This window comes from Eretmochelys imbricata, chromosome 20 (assembly GCF_965152235.1).
Source record: "Eretmochelys imbricata isolate rEreImb1 chromosome 20, rEreImb1.hap1, whole genome shotgun sequence".
NCBI lineage: Eukaryota > Metazoa > Chordata > Testudines > Cheloniidae > Eretmochelys > Eretmochelys imbricata.
Window position 1 is genome coordinate 9,465,685 of NC_135591.1, and position 15,079 is coordinate 9,480,763.

The window sequence follows — 15,079 nt, forward strand, 5'->3', positions numbered from 1 at the left end:
TAGGAGGGTGGTGAAACACTGGAATGCATTACCTAGCTAGGTGGTGGAATCTCCTTCCTTCGAAGTTTTTAAGGTCAGGCTTGACAAAGCCTTGGCTGGAATGATTTAATTGGGGATCGGTCCTGCTTTGAGCAGGGGGTTGGACTAGATGACCTCCTGAGGTCCCTTCCAACCCTGAGATTCTATGATTCTATGATTCACTTTGCCTGGTGCTGAAGTCAGGCTTGCCGGCCTGTAATTGCCAGGATCACATCTGAAGCCTTTTTTAAAATTAGCGTCACATTAGCTCTCCTCCAATCATCCGATGAAGTGAGCTGTAGCTCACGAAGGCTTGTGCTCTAATAAATTGGTTAGTCTCTAAGGTGCCACAAGTCCTCCTGTTCTGTTTCCATCTGGTACAGAGGCTGCTTTAAGCACTAGAGTACATACCACAGTTAGTAATTCTACAGTTTCTCTTTTCCTTCAGAGCTCTTGGGTGAATGCCAGCTGGGCCTGGGGACTTATTACCGCTAAATTGATCATTTTATTCCCAAACCTGCTTTACTGACACCTCCGTCTGGGACAGCTCCTCAGATCTGTCACCTGAAAAGAATGGCTCGGTTGTGGGGCTCTCCCTCACATCCTCTGCGGTGAAGACCCATGCACTCGGATTCTGCTGGAGGATGGCCCAGGGGCTAGGGCACTAAACAATCAATGGGTCCCGAGGGACTTCTGAAAACCCCACTAGACACAAAAACCTTTTAGAAGTCTGGCCCTTAGCATGCCTGTGCCTCAGTTTCCCAGGTGTAAAAATTAGGGTTATAACCCTGTCCTGCCTCAGGGGGGCGTGTGAGGATAAAGCCACTTTGAGTTCTACCAATGAAAGGTGCTATATTCAAGCTTAGGGTAACCAGATAGCAAGTGTGAAAAAGCGGGACGGGGGGTGAGCGGTAATAGGCATCTATATAAGAAAAAGCCCTGAATATCGGCACGGTCCCTATAAAATCAGGACACCTGGTCACCTGAGTTAAGGGAGATTATTACAATCCCTGGGGCAGTTGTTCCAATGGCTAATTCCCCTTGCTGTTAAAACTCTGCACCTTTATTTCTAACCTGAATTTATCTAGCTTCAGCCCGCGGCCCTGGCATCTCGTTCTGCCTTTGTCTGCCCTCTGTTCTCAGAACTCTCCTTCCCATGGAGGTGGATACAGCCAGGGACCTGGGCACCTCGGAACCTTCTCTTGGAGAAACAGGAGAGACTGAGCTCCCAGGCTCTTGCTCTAAGGCAGGTTTCCCAGCACAAGAATCTCTTTTTCTGACCCATGTCAATTCGTCACCCTCCTTTTTGCAGTGCGGCCCCCAGAACTGGACCCAGTATCCAGTGATGGGCTCACCAGTGCTGTATACAGAATAACACCCCTCCCTGCTGCTAGTGAGATTTCCCCACTTATACAAAGCAGGGTGGCATTAGCCTTTTTAGCCAAAGCTCTTGTTCAGCCAGTTCCCACCATGACCCCATTTCCCTTTTAGGGCTTTCCAGGATACGATCCCCCATCCTATAAGTGTGACCTACGTTCTTTGTTCCTAGATGCCTGATCTTGCATCTGGCTTTATTGGAACACGTATCGTTACGATGAGCCCACCTTACCAAGCGATCGGACAACGGATCCAATCTCCCTGCAGGCGCTCCTGCCTCCAGGCACAAATAAGACACATTTAAAATTCACAATGCAATTATGATTGTCACGCTGCCTGGTATGGGCCACATCTAAGAGCGCCAATCTCAGGCCAAACTGCTAGGAAACAGGGCATGTTCCCCAAACTGGTGGTATATTCGCTTGTAAAATTTCACCAAACCAGTAACAGATGTGTGCTTTCAACTACTCACTAGTTATTATGGATCCACAAACAGGCCCCTCTAGCCCCTCCTGAACCACCCAGACATACCAGACTTCTGTGATAAGTGATTATTAAAACCAGAAATCACATGTATTAGGTTCTTCCAGTTCCAAAGAACCAGACAAACACCTCGGGGCAAAATATACTTCAACTCTTACCCCAAACAGCATGCTGGTAGCCAATCCTTTAGTAACTAAAAACTAAAGGTTTAGTCATATTAAGAAAGAAAGAGACTTATTAAAAATTTAAAGGTTTCAGAGTAGCAGCCGCGTTAGTCTGTATTCGCAAAAAGAAAAGGAGGACTTGTGGCACCTTAGAGACTAACCAATTTATTTGAGCATAAGCTTTCGTGAGCTACAGCATCCGATGAAGTGAGCTGTAGCTCATGAAAGCTTATGCTCAAATAAATTGGTTAGTCTCTAAGGTGCCACAAGTCCTCCTGTTCTTTTTTAAAAATTTAAAATTAATCAGGTACTTTACAGTTGATTTCAGAGTTAGTAGATCAGGATAATAGCAGTGATGTTAAATTTGCCAGTTTGTAATAAGTCTCTCTGGTTCATCCCAAATATTGGGCTCCTCAGTCCATTGTTCAAAGCTCTTCTTTGTTAGAAATCATAGTCCAGAGAAAGAGGCAAGGGGATGATGTCACCCTCTTCAAATCATCCCTGCTGCCGTGTGCCTGGCAAGCTACTGTCTGGAACAGGGAGTTCTAGATGCCCTGTTGAGTCACGGGGCCTCCATTGTCCACATGCTGATGAGGTGTCCTTGGGAGGGGCCCTTTGGAAGAGTCGATTCTCTGCAATGGCCCATCAGCCTACGGCTGGCTGCTCCTGACGGAAATTTGTCATGTGGGTGCTACCCAGGAACACAACATGTCTGAGATATGGCCACACAGCAAAGATTCGTAACTTCAAAATACAGCGATAATACGCGCATATCAACAGGGTAACATTGTTCAGCAGATCACAACTTGAGCCAATGACACCTTACTTTGTATAAGATTTATCACAGTTGTGCAAGAGTGTTGGTACATCAGTGGCTATAACAGTGTAAGCAGGGTCATTGTCCTTTCTGTACAGTCACAATTATTACGATTTATTATTTCTTTGCAGACTTGCCCAGTAGCAATGTAAGGACAGTCCTAGCACCAAAGGAATGGAAACCTGCTAGATATGGAGCATTTCACAGTTGCAAATCTTATAGTTTTCTCCAGTTATGATCCCAATAGGGAAGGCAAGACGGAGTCACTAAGGGATCTGTCTCAGGGCACACCCGCTCTAACCCAGAGGTTCTCAGACTGGGGGGGGTGCACCCCCCTTAGGGGGTGAGGAATGTGTTGGGAGGGGCGTGAGAATCTGGAAAGAAAAAAAACCTTCCTGCCCACATTTTACCCACAGCAAGGAATAACTAGCTAAGCTGATCCCTCCAGGCACATCAGGTGCTCAGCTTGTGCCGTGCGTTTGATTCCAGATGGCGCTGTGCATTTTGACGGATTTCTGTGAAGCTTGCACAGCATTATCCTAAGTTGTTGCCATCTGTACATTAATCCCTTTGCTACAACGCGCTGTGGGCATTTCACTGTAAGCAGTGACCACAATCGCAGTTTTGCTTTTGCTCTTTGCTCTTTTTGCATTGGCTCATTCCTGCAGTTCATGGACTTGTAATGATACCCCCTGGGTTCTGTTTCTTTGCCTTCTGAACTCTGAGCATTGCAGGGTCACTCTTCCACTTTTTCCCTGCCACCATAAGGGCTGACAATATGCTTAAAAAAAAAAAAGCCGAGATTTTCCCTTAATCCCACGACTGCTGGAGTTGGGGCTTTAACACTAAACATCATGAGATATAAGATAAAATCATAGAATCATAGAATATCAGGGTTGGAAGGGACCCCTGAAGGTCATCTAGTCCAACCCCCTGCTCGAAGCAGGACCAATTCCCAGTTAAATCATCCCAGCCAGGGCTTTGTCAAGCCTGACCTTAAAAACTTCTAAGGAAGGAGATTCTACCACCTCCCTAGGTAACGCATTCCAGTGTTTCACCACCCTCGTAGTGAAAAAGTTTTTCCTAATATCCAATCTAAACCTCCCCCACTGCAACTTGAGACCATTACTCCTCGTTCTGTCATCTGCTACCATTGAGAACAGTCTAGAGCCATCCTCTTTGGAACCCCCTTTCAGGTAGTTGAAAGCAGCTATCAAATCCCCCCTCATTCTTCTCTTCTGCAGACTAAACAATCCCAGCTCCCTCAGCCTCTCCTCATAAGTCATGTGTTCTAGACCCCTAATCATTTTTGTTGCCCTTTGCTGGACTCTCTCCAATTTATCCACATCCTTCTTGTAGTGTGGGGCCCAAAACTGGACACAGTACTCCAGATAAGGCCTCACCAATGTCGAATAGAGGGGAACGATCACGTCCCTCGATCTGCTCGCTATGCCCCTACTTATACATCCCAAAATGCCATTGGCCTTCTTGGCAACAAGGGCACACTGCTGGCTCATATCCAGCTTCTCATCCACTGTCACCCCTAGGTCCTTTTCCGCAGAACTGCTGCCTAGCCATTCGGCCCCTAGTCTGTAGCGGTGCATTGGATTCTTCCGTCCTAAGTGCAGGACCCTGCACTTATCCTTATTGAACCTCATCAGATTTCTTTTGGCCCAATCCTCCAATTTGTCTAGGTCCTTCTGTATCCTATCCCTCCCCTCCAGCGTATCTACCTCTCCCAGTTTAGTATCATCCGCAAATTTGCTGAGAGTGCAATCTACACCATCCTCCAGATCATTTATGAAGATATTGAACAAAACCGGCCCCAGGACCGACCCCTGGGGCACTCCACTTGACACCGGCTGCCAACTAGACATGGAGCCATTGATCACTACCCGTTGAGCCCGACAATCCAGCCAGCTTACTACCCACCTTATAGTGCATTCATCCAGCCCATACTTCCTTAACTTGCTGACAAGAATACTGTGGGAGACCGTGTCAAAAGCTTTGCTAAAGTCAAGAAACAATACATCCACTGCTTTCCCTTCATCCACAGAACCAGTAATCTCATGATAAAAGGCGATTAGATTAGTCAGGCATGACCTTCCCTTGGTGAATCCATGCTGGCTGTTCCTGATCACTTTCCTCTCATGCAAGTGCTTCAGGATTGATTCTTTGAGGACCTGCTCCATGATTTTTCCAGGGACTGAGGTGAGGCTGACTGGCCTGTAGTTCCCAGCATCCTCCTTCTTCCCTTTTTTAAAGATTGGCACTACATTAGCCTTTTTCCAGTCATCCGGGACTTCCCCCGTTCGCCACGAGTTTTCAAAGATAATGGCCAATGGCTCTGCAATCACAGCCGCCAATTCCTTCAGCATTCTCGGATGCAACTCGTCCGGCCCCATGGACTTGTGCACGTCCAGCTTTTCTAAATAGTCCCTAACCACCCCTATCTCCACAGAGGGCTGGCCATCTCTTCCCCATTTTGTGATGCCCAGCACAGCAGTCTGGGAGCTGACCTTGTTCGTGAAGACAGAGGCAAAAAAAGCATTGAGTACATTAGCTTTTTCCACATCCTCCGTCACTAGGTTGCCTCCCTCATTCAGTAAGGGGCCAACACTTTCCTTGGCTTTCTTCTTGTTGCCTACCTGAAGAAACCCTTCTTGTTACTCTTGACATCTCTTGCTAGCTGCAGCTCCAGGTGCGATTTGGCCCTCCTGATATCATTGCTACATGCCCGAGCAATATTTTTATACTCTTCCCTGGTCATATGTCCAACCTTCCACTTCTTGTAAGCTTCTTTTTTATGTTTAAGATCCGCTAGGATTTCACCATTAAACCAAGCTGGTCGCCTGCCATATTTACTATTCTTTCGACTCATCGGGATGGTTTGTCCCTGTAACCTCAACAGGGATTCCTTGAAATACAGCCAGCTCTCCTGGACTCCTTTCCCCTTCAAGTTAGTCCCCCAGGGGATCCTGGCCATCCGTTCCCTGAGGGAGTCGAAGTCTGCTTTCCTGAAGTCCAGGGTCCGTATCCTGCAGCTTATCTTTCTTCCCTGCGTCAGGATCCTGAACTCAACCAACTCATGGTCACTGCCTCCCAGATTCCCATCCACTTTTGCTTCCCCCACTAATTCTACCCGGTTTGTGAGCAGCAGGTCAAGAAAAGCTCCCCCCCAGTTGGCTCCTCTAGCACTTGCACCAGGAAATTGTCCCCTACGCTTTCCAAAAACTTCCTGGATTGTCTATGCACTGCTGTATTGCTCTCCCAGCAGATATCAGGAAAATTAAAGTCACCCATGAGAATCAGGGCATGCGATCTAGTAGCTTCTGTGAGCTGCCGGAAGAAAGCCTCATCTACCTCATCCCCCTGGTCCGGTGGTCTATAGCAGACTCCCACCACTACATCACTCCTGTTGCTCACACTTCTAAACTTAATCCAGAGACACTCAGGTTTTTCTGCAGTTTCGTACCGGAGCTCTGAGCAGTCATACTGCTCCCTTACATACAGTGCTACTCCCCCACCTTTTCTGCCCTGCCTGTCCTTCCTGAACAGTTTATAACCATCCATGACAGTACTCCAGTCATGTGAGTTATCCCACCAAGTCTCTGTTATTCCAATCACATCATAGTTCCTTGACATCACCAGGACCTCCAGTTCTCCCTGCTTGTTTCCAAGGCTTTGTGCATTCGTATATAAGCACTTGAGATAACCTGTTGATCGCCCCTCATTCCCAGTATGAGGCAGGAGCCCTCCCCTCACAGACATTCCTGCCTGTGCTTCCTCCCGGTATCCCGCTTTCCCACTTACCTCAGGGCTTTGGTCTCCTTCCCCCGGTGAACCTAGTTTAAAGCCCTCCTTACTAGGTTAGCCAGCCTGCTGGCAAAGATGCTCTTCCCTCTCTTCGTAAGATGGAGCCCGTCTCTGCCCAGCACTCCTCCTTCATGGAACACCATCCCATGGTCAAAGAATCCAAAGCCTTCTCTCCGACACCACCTGCGTAGCCATTCGTTGACTTCCATGATTCGACGGTCCCTACCCAGGCCTTTTCCTTCCACGGGGAGGATGGACGAGAACACCACTTGCGCCTCCAACTCCTTTATCCTTCTTCCCAGAGCCACGTAGTCTGCAGTGATCCGCTCAAGGTCATTCTTGGCAGTATCATTGGTGCCCACATGGAGAAGCAGGAAGGGGTAGCGATCCGAGGGCTTGATGAGTCTCGGCAGTCTCTCCGTCACATCGCGAATCTTAGCCCCTGGCAAGCAGCAGACTTCTCGGTTTTCCCGGTCAGGGCGGCAGATAGATGATTCAGTCCCCCGGAGGAAAGAGTCCCCGACCACCACCACCCGCCTTCTCCTCTTGGGAGTGGTGGTCGTGGAACCCCCAACCTCAGGACATCGCATCTCATGCCTTCCAACCAGCGGAGTCTCCTTCTGCTTTCTCGCCCCAGACATATCATCTGGTCCACTCTCCGCAACGGTACCTGTGGAGAGAACATGAAAGCGGTTAGTTACCTGTGTCTGTGTTACTGGAACCCGGACATTCCGCTTACCTCTTCTGGAGGGCACATGTTGCCAAGCTTCTTCACTGGCCTCTTGGCTCCTCTGTGCAAATCATAACACTGGGGAAACTCTGGAGCTGGGATCTGGGATTCATGGGCCAGGCCCAACTCCAGTGGAAACACGTCGTGGTGGATTCTCCATCACTGACCATTTTTAAACCACGATGGGATGTTTTCCTGAAAGCTCTGCTCCAGGAATTATTGTAGGGAAGTTCTCTGGCCTGGGTTACCCAGGAGGTGAGACTAGAAATAAAAATGAGCCTCTCTGGCCTTGGAAAGTTTGCTCCAGTGCCATTTCTGGAGCCTTCCCTGCTGATGGAAACTCTATGGCCACTTCCCTGACCTTGTCCCCGCACTGTCTCATTCTCCATGGCATGGGCCAGGCCAGTCCCACTGGGATTAGTATGATTTATTAGGTGTATTATGGTAGTGCCTCAGAGCAGGCCCCAGTCATGGGCCAGGATGCCATTGTGCTAGGCACTATACATTATTTATTAGGTGTATTACGGTAGCGCCCAGGAGCCCCAGTCATTTTTGCATTATGTAATGTGTAGAATAGCATGCTCCAAAACTGCTGGCAGTGAAACCAGTCGCTTAGGGCGGATCAGAGCTAACTCCATCCAGAGTGAGCCCCCCTGACGTCTTTCTGCCCAGCCCAGCCAAGTGTTCACAAGGAGCTGGTGTGGGCCTGTGTAAAGCACAGAAGAGCCCAAGAAAAAGACTTTGAATAGGGGCCCCGAAAGGAGCGAACTGACATTAACGAATCTTCCTGGTTATGGAAGGAGACCGCCGATCGGGGACTGTACAATAGGAGGCAGGAAGGCACAAGATGGGATCCATGACGGAGGTGACAGGCACTCTGCCACCAGAAGTGTCTCATAAAAGGTGGAGCCCAGCTCTCTGGACCGCACAAGCGCCGTACGGACTGACTGTTGGGGCCGAAGTACCTAGTTAGACAGGAAAGGAACTGGTTAATAAGTACCCGCTCAAGACTGCAGTTTATATTTTTCTTTTCTCTGTAACCATATGTTTCCAATCCAATCCAGCTTCTATTTAACTCTCTTAAGCTCTGTCAAATCAGCTTCCATCTGGTTTTACTCTAGGCACGATGAAGTGGTGTGTGCTAAGGAGAGGGTTGGACTGAGGTGAAGCTAATGAACCATGGGGCGGCTGCTTCCCTGGGGGCAGTGAGTCTGTGCACATTGCAGGTTGCCAGACGTCACAGGAGTGGGCACTGAAGTGTAAGGAAGTGGGTGTGTAGACAGGTTGGAGGGATCTGTGGGCAGAGGAGAACTCTAGAAGCTAAAAGAACAGAAGGACTTGTGGCACCTTAGAGACTAACAAATGTATTAGAGCATAAGCTTTCGTGGGCTACAGCCCACTTCATCAGATGCATAGAAGGGAACATATAGTAAGAAGACACACATACACATACAGAGAAGGTGGAGGTTTCCATACAAACTGTAAGAGGCTAATTAATGAAGATGAGCTATTATCAGCAGGAGAAAGAAACTTCTGTAGTGATAATCAAGATGGCCCATTTAGACAGTTGACAAGAAGGTGTGCGGATACTTTGCTAGATACCATTAGCTTGGGTTTGAATAGAGACTGGGAGTGGCTGGGTCATTACACATATTGACTCTATTTCCCCATGTTACGTATCCTCAAATTTATTTGAGCATAAGCTTTCGTGAGCTACAGCTGAAGTGAGCTGTAGCTCACGAAAGCTTATGCTCAAATAAATTGGTTAGTCTCTAAGGTGCCACTAGTCCTCCTTTTCTTTTTGCTAATAGTCAGGATGGCTGACGCTCCAGTGTGGCTTCCTATCCTACATAGTGGTGGTTTTGCTCTGAGTGAGCTGGTTTCTCACGGTGCCAATTTCTTATTTCTCTCTTTATTTGGGATCCCAATTTCTCAAAAGCCAAAGATGCAAAACAGGGACAAATGTGTCCAGGCAGCGATCGGTCGTGGGGGTGGAGGCTGTGTGTCTCACCATGACTCTGCGATCACAGGCTCCAGCACACACGCTCCTCCCCCAAGCAGGACGACAGGCTCCTTAGGGCCCAGGGTGCGGGGGGTTGGAGTTGGGGTGTGGGGTGTGGGGGCTGCTGGAGAGGACTCAGGGCTCGGCTCTCACCTGGAGGGAAGCCCAGGTGGTCAGGAACTTTTGGACAAAACCTTTTTTCCCAGGAAAATGGTGATTTGTCAAAACCAAAACTTTTCAAAGAAATGGGTCAGTTTTGACTAAATGTTCCACGGGAAGGTCTGTCAGGGCCGCGGTGGAAGCTCTGGTCAGAAGCAGCAATAGGAAGTCCCACCCTATTCTGGGCATAGCCTGGGGCACACAGCTGGGATGTGGGAGACCAAACCAGGCACAGCAGGGACTCAGACCTGGGTCTTTGACCACCCTGGCATGGGTGCACTCTGGGCTGAGGAATAGCTCCAACTTATTGTTGAGGACAACCAGGTCTGTGCTGTGGCCAATATATGAGCTCCTGGTCTTCTTCCTGGTCACCTTTAGGGAGGAGGAAAAAGTAATACTTCTTCTGCAACTCCTCCCAGTTGTGTGGGCAGCACGGAGAGCTTTGTGGGCAGCACGGGAACCCTGCAACACAGGGAGCAGGCTCACCCAGGGCACAGAGACCTGTGCTGGTAACACCTTGTTAACCCTGCACCCCAGCCCTGGCTGGGCTCGGTGACTATAATGGCCAGTGGCTTGATCCCAACCCTGAGGTTCTGCAGCTCCCAGCCCTTGCTGCCCAGTCACCAGCTGAGGCTTCCCTCACTCCTGGCCTGTACACAGTCGGTTGTGGTACCTCCACAGGACAGGCCAGGAAACAAGGGCTTCATTTAATGGAAGGTTTTAACATTTGTTTTTATTCCCATTCAAAATGAAGCCAAGACTGGTGCAGAATAACCAATGGCCCAGTGGAGAGGGCACCAACCAGGGATAGGGGACAGCCAGGGCCAAGCCTCTGGTCTGACTCAGGTAAAGCAGGACTTGAACCTGGGTCCAACTCCCACAGCACCCCGGCACACGCCCTCAGGACCCAGATATAGAGTCGCTCACTGGCTCAGATTTTCACGGGCTCTTGCTGGAGCTGTTCTGTTGTGTATTGATAATCAGCTATTCATCAGCCCAGAGTGCACCCATGCCAGGGTGGTCAAAGACCCAGGTCTGAGTCCCTGTTGTGCCTGGTTTGGTCTCCCACATCCCAGCTGTGTGCCCCAGGCTATGCCCAGAATAGGGTGGGACTTCCTATTGCTGCTTCTGACCAGAGCTTCCACCGCGGCCCTGACAGACCTTCCCATGGAACATTTAGTCAAAACTGACCCATTTCTGTGAAAAGTTTTGGTTTTGACAAATCGCCGTTTTCCTGGGAAAAAAGGTTTTGTCCAAAAGTTCCTGACCACCTGGGCTTCCCTCCAGGCCAGTAACACCGTCAAAGAAGGAAATTAGGTAGGTTTGGCATGATTAATTCATGACAAAAGTGCCTATTTCTTATAACACTATTATCCTCTAGGTGCTTACAAACATTGTTTAATAATTAAGGCTAAGATTTAGTCATGGGTATTTTTAGTAAAAGTCATGGACAGGTCACATGCAGTAAACAAAAATTCACAGCCCGTAACCTGTCCATGACTCGTACTATATACCCCTGACTAAATCTTGGGTGCTCTGGGGGGCTCCGGGATCGCTGCTGCTGCTGGGATGGCCAAGCTGCTCGGGCGGCCCTGGGGTCAGTTGTGCCGGATGCTGCAGAAATCACAGAGTTCCCGGAAAGTCACGGAATCCGTGACTTCCATGACCTTTGTTACAGACTCGCAGCCTTATTATTAATTTATTCCAATATCTTCCCAGGTATTGATGTTAAGTTGAGTGTTCTATAACTCCCCAGGTCCTTTTTGTTCCCTCTTTTAAAGACAGGTACTATGTTTGCCCTTCTCCAGTCCTCTAGGACATCACCCGTCCTCCTTGAGTTCTTGAAGATAATTGCTTACGGTTCTGAAATTGTGCCAGCTAATTCCTTAAGTACCCTATGGTGAATTTCATCAGGCCCTGCCAATTTGAATACATCTAACTTATCTAAATATTCTTTAACCTGTTCTTTCCCTATTTTGGCTTGTGGTCCATCCCCCAGGTTGTTAATATTAATTGTGTTGAGTACCTGGTCACCATCAACCTTCTTAGTAAAGACTGAAGCAAAGGCATTAATCATCTCAACCTTTTTGATGTCACCAGTTATTAGCTCTCCTTCTACACTAGGTAGAGGACCTCCACTTTCCTTCATCTTTCTCTTGCTCCTAATGTGTTTCTAGAACCCCTTCTTATTGCCTTGTTTGTCCCTTCCTAGGTGTAATTCCTTTTGTGCCTTTGCAGGAGGGCAGGGGGCTGGTGGAGATTGCTGGAGGGGCACAAGGGTGTTACTGGCCAAGTGGGTAGGGAGGGAAGCAGTAGACGTGGTAGATCTTATGACATTCTCATATGCAAACTAGGGAAATATGGTCTAGATTAAATTATGACAAGGTGGGTGCACAAGTGTTTGAAAGACTGTACTCAGAGAGTAGTTATCAATGGTTCACTGACAGACTGGGAGGATGTATCTAGTGGGTCTGTCCTCATCTGGTACTATCTAAGATTTTCATTAAAGACTTGGGTAATGGAGTGGAGAGTGTGCTTATAAAGTTTGTGGATGAAACTAAGCTGGGAGGAGTTGCAAGAATTTTGGAGGACAGAATTAGAATTCAAAACAACTGTGACAAATTGGAGAATTGGTCTGAAATCATGAGGATGAACTTCAATAAAGACAAGGGCAAAGTGCTACACTTAAGAAGAAAAAAATCAAATGCGTAGCTCCATTGTGAGGAACTGGTGAGGCCTCAGCTGGAGTACGGTGTCCAATTCTGCATGCCGTCCTTTAGGAAACGTGGGGACAAATTGGAGAGATTCCAAAGGAGAGCAACAAAACTGATAAAAGGTTTAGAAAACCTGACCTGTGGGGAAAACTTAAAAAAACGGGCAAGTTTAGTCTGGACAAAAGAAGTCTGAGGAGGGGCTGATAATTATCTTCAACTACATTAATGACTGTTATAAAGAGGACAGCATGGGTGGCTGGTCGCATAGGCTGGGGGAGGCTTTGCCTCCCCAAAAAGCCAGGCGTGGCCCCCCACTCCCTGTGTGCGGTGGCTCCAGTCCTGGTCCAGCCCCCTAGTGCCCCAGCTGGGGTTGGGGAGGCTGTGGCCATGTGCCACCCGCCATTCTGGCACTCCAGGGCTGGGGGGCTAGTCTGGGGTGGGACGGGGCTGGTGGCTGCAGAGGGGGCAGCTCTGGTCTCCGGCAGGGTTGGAAGGAGCGTGGCCTCGGTTGGAAGGGGCAGGGTGGGGGGCTAGCCTCCCCCAGTCAGCGGTTCACGCACTGCCCATGGAGGACAGTGTTTGATTGTGGAGGAAGGACAAGAAGTAATGGGCTTAATCTGCAGCAAGGGAGGTTTAGGTTCGATATTAGGAAAAAGATTCCAATTTTAAGGCTACTTCAGCACTGGAACAGGTACCAACGGAGCTGTGGAATCCCCATCACTGAAGGTTTAAGAACATGTTGGACAAACACCTGTCATAGATGATATAGGTCTACTTGGTCCTGCCTCAGCACGGGGGACTGAACTAGATGACTCTCAAGGTTCCTTCCTGCCCTACATTCTATGATTCTATGGGAGTGTGTAGGGATAAATAGGAAGGAGTGAATGGGATGGATACAGATATGCTGGAACAATTTGTATGGTCGGGGGTGCTGAGAGCCATTGAACCAAACTGTAAACTCTGTATATGATGGGAACCACTTCAAGCCAGGGGGTGCTGCACCCCCAGCACCTCTAGTTCCAGCACCTGTGGATGGATAGATAGATGGGAGTGTATGGAGATTAATAGGTAGATGGAAGATTATAGGTAGGTGTGCATGGGTATGGTTAGATAGATGGGCATGTATGGAGACAGATGGGAGTATATGGGGAGAGATAGGTAGGACTGTATGGGGATAGATGGGAGTGTCCAGGGACAGACAGGCAGGTACATTATGCGTATTGTAGACTTCTTTTTGTTGTTGTTGTAAATTACGGTCTTGGATCAGCTGACTCCCTGAGGAGAGGTTTCTTACTGGATTGGATTTATAGACTCATAGACTTATAGATACTAAGGTCAGAAGGGACCATTATGATCATCTAGTCCGACCTCCTGCACAACGCAGGCCACAGAATCTCACCCACCCACTCCTGCGAAAAACCTCTCACCTATGTCTGAGCTATTGAAGTCCTCAAATCATGGTTTAAAGACTTCAAGGAGCAGAGAATCCTCCAGCAAGTGACCCGTGCCCCATGCCACAGAGGAAGGTGAAAAACCTCCAGGGCCTCTTCCAATCTGCCCTGGAGGAAAATTCCTTCCCGACCCCAAATATGGTGATCAGCTAAACCCTGAGCATATGGGCAAGATTCACCAGCCAGATATTACAGAAAATTCTTTCCTGGATAACTCAGATCCCACTCCATCTAACATCCCATCACAGGCCATTTGGCCTATTTACCATGAATATTTAAAGATCAATTAATTACCAAAATCATGTTATCTCATCATACCATCTCCTCCATAAACTTATCGAGTTTAATCTTGAAGCCAGATAGGTCTTTTGCCCCCACCGCTTCCCTTGGAAGGCTATTCCAAAACTTCATTCCTCTGATGGTTAGAAACTTTCATCTAATTTCAAGTCTAAACTTCTTAATGAGCAGTTTATATCCATTTGTTCTTGTGTCCACGTTGGTACTGAGCTATCCACTGGAAATGTTTCCTTCTTCTCTTTCAGATCTTGGTCCGCAGGTTTCCCCAGTGTTAATAACACTGAAACACTGTATCCATCTCACAGGGCGTGCCAGAGGCGAGTGGAATGACACACAGAGTGAGACTCACTAGAACTTCATTTGTGAAAGAGCTGGGCCTCTTGCATGTCTTTGACACACTTGAAAACATTGGGTCTTTCCGAGATTTTTTTTCTTCAGGCATCCAATGAAAGGTAATAGAAACCAGGCAGCCTTCCAGGGAGAACCCTCCTTATTGGACACTAGGGGGTTGACTCTAAGCCCTGGTTTATGCTATGTCAGTATAACTACGTCGCTCAGAGGTGTGGAAAAGCCAGTGGAGAAACTCTTCACTAAGCATTACAGTGTGTCAGCTGCGCCGTAAGAGTAGACAAGCCCTGAGCTACTGAATCCACTGAGATGTAGAGACTTTAAACTGTCAACCTCCCTCCCAGCTGAGCAAAACCCAATGGCTAGTGGAGACGCCTGCCAGATGTGGGTCCAGCTCAGAGCTCTGCACTTGCTGTGTGCAGAGGAAGCGCATGTGCCCAGGACTCCTGGGTTCTATCTCCAGCTCTGGGAGAGGAGTGGGGTCTGCTCAATGTCTACACAACTCCACCAAGCAGAAGAGTTACAAATGCTTAATCATATTCCCTGGGTCAGGGTGAGACAACAGTTGCCGGATTCACTTCATATTAGATCCCACATGTACTGTTATAAATTTGATGATTAACCTTTTGTCATAAATATAAAGGGAAGGGTAAACACCTTTAAAATCCCTCCTGGCCAGAGGAAAAGCCCTTTCACCTGTAAA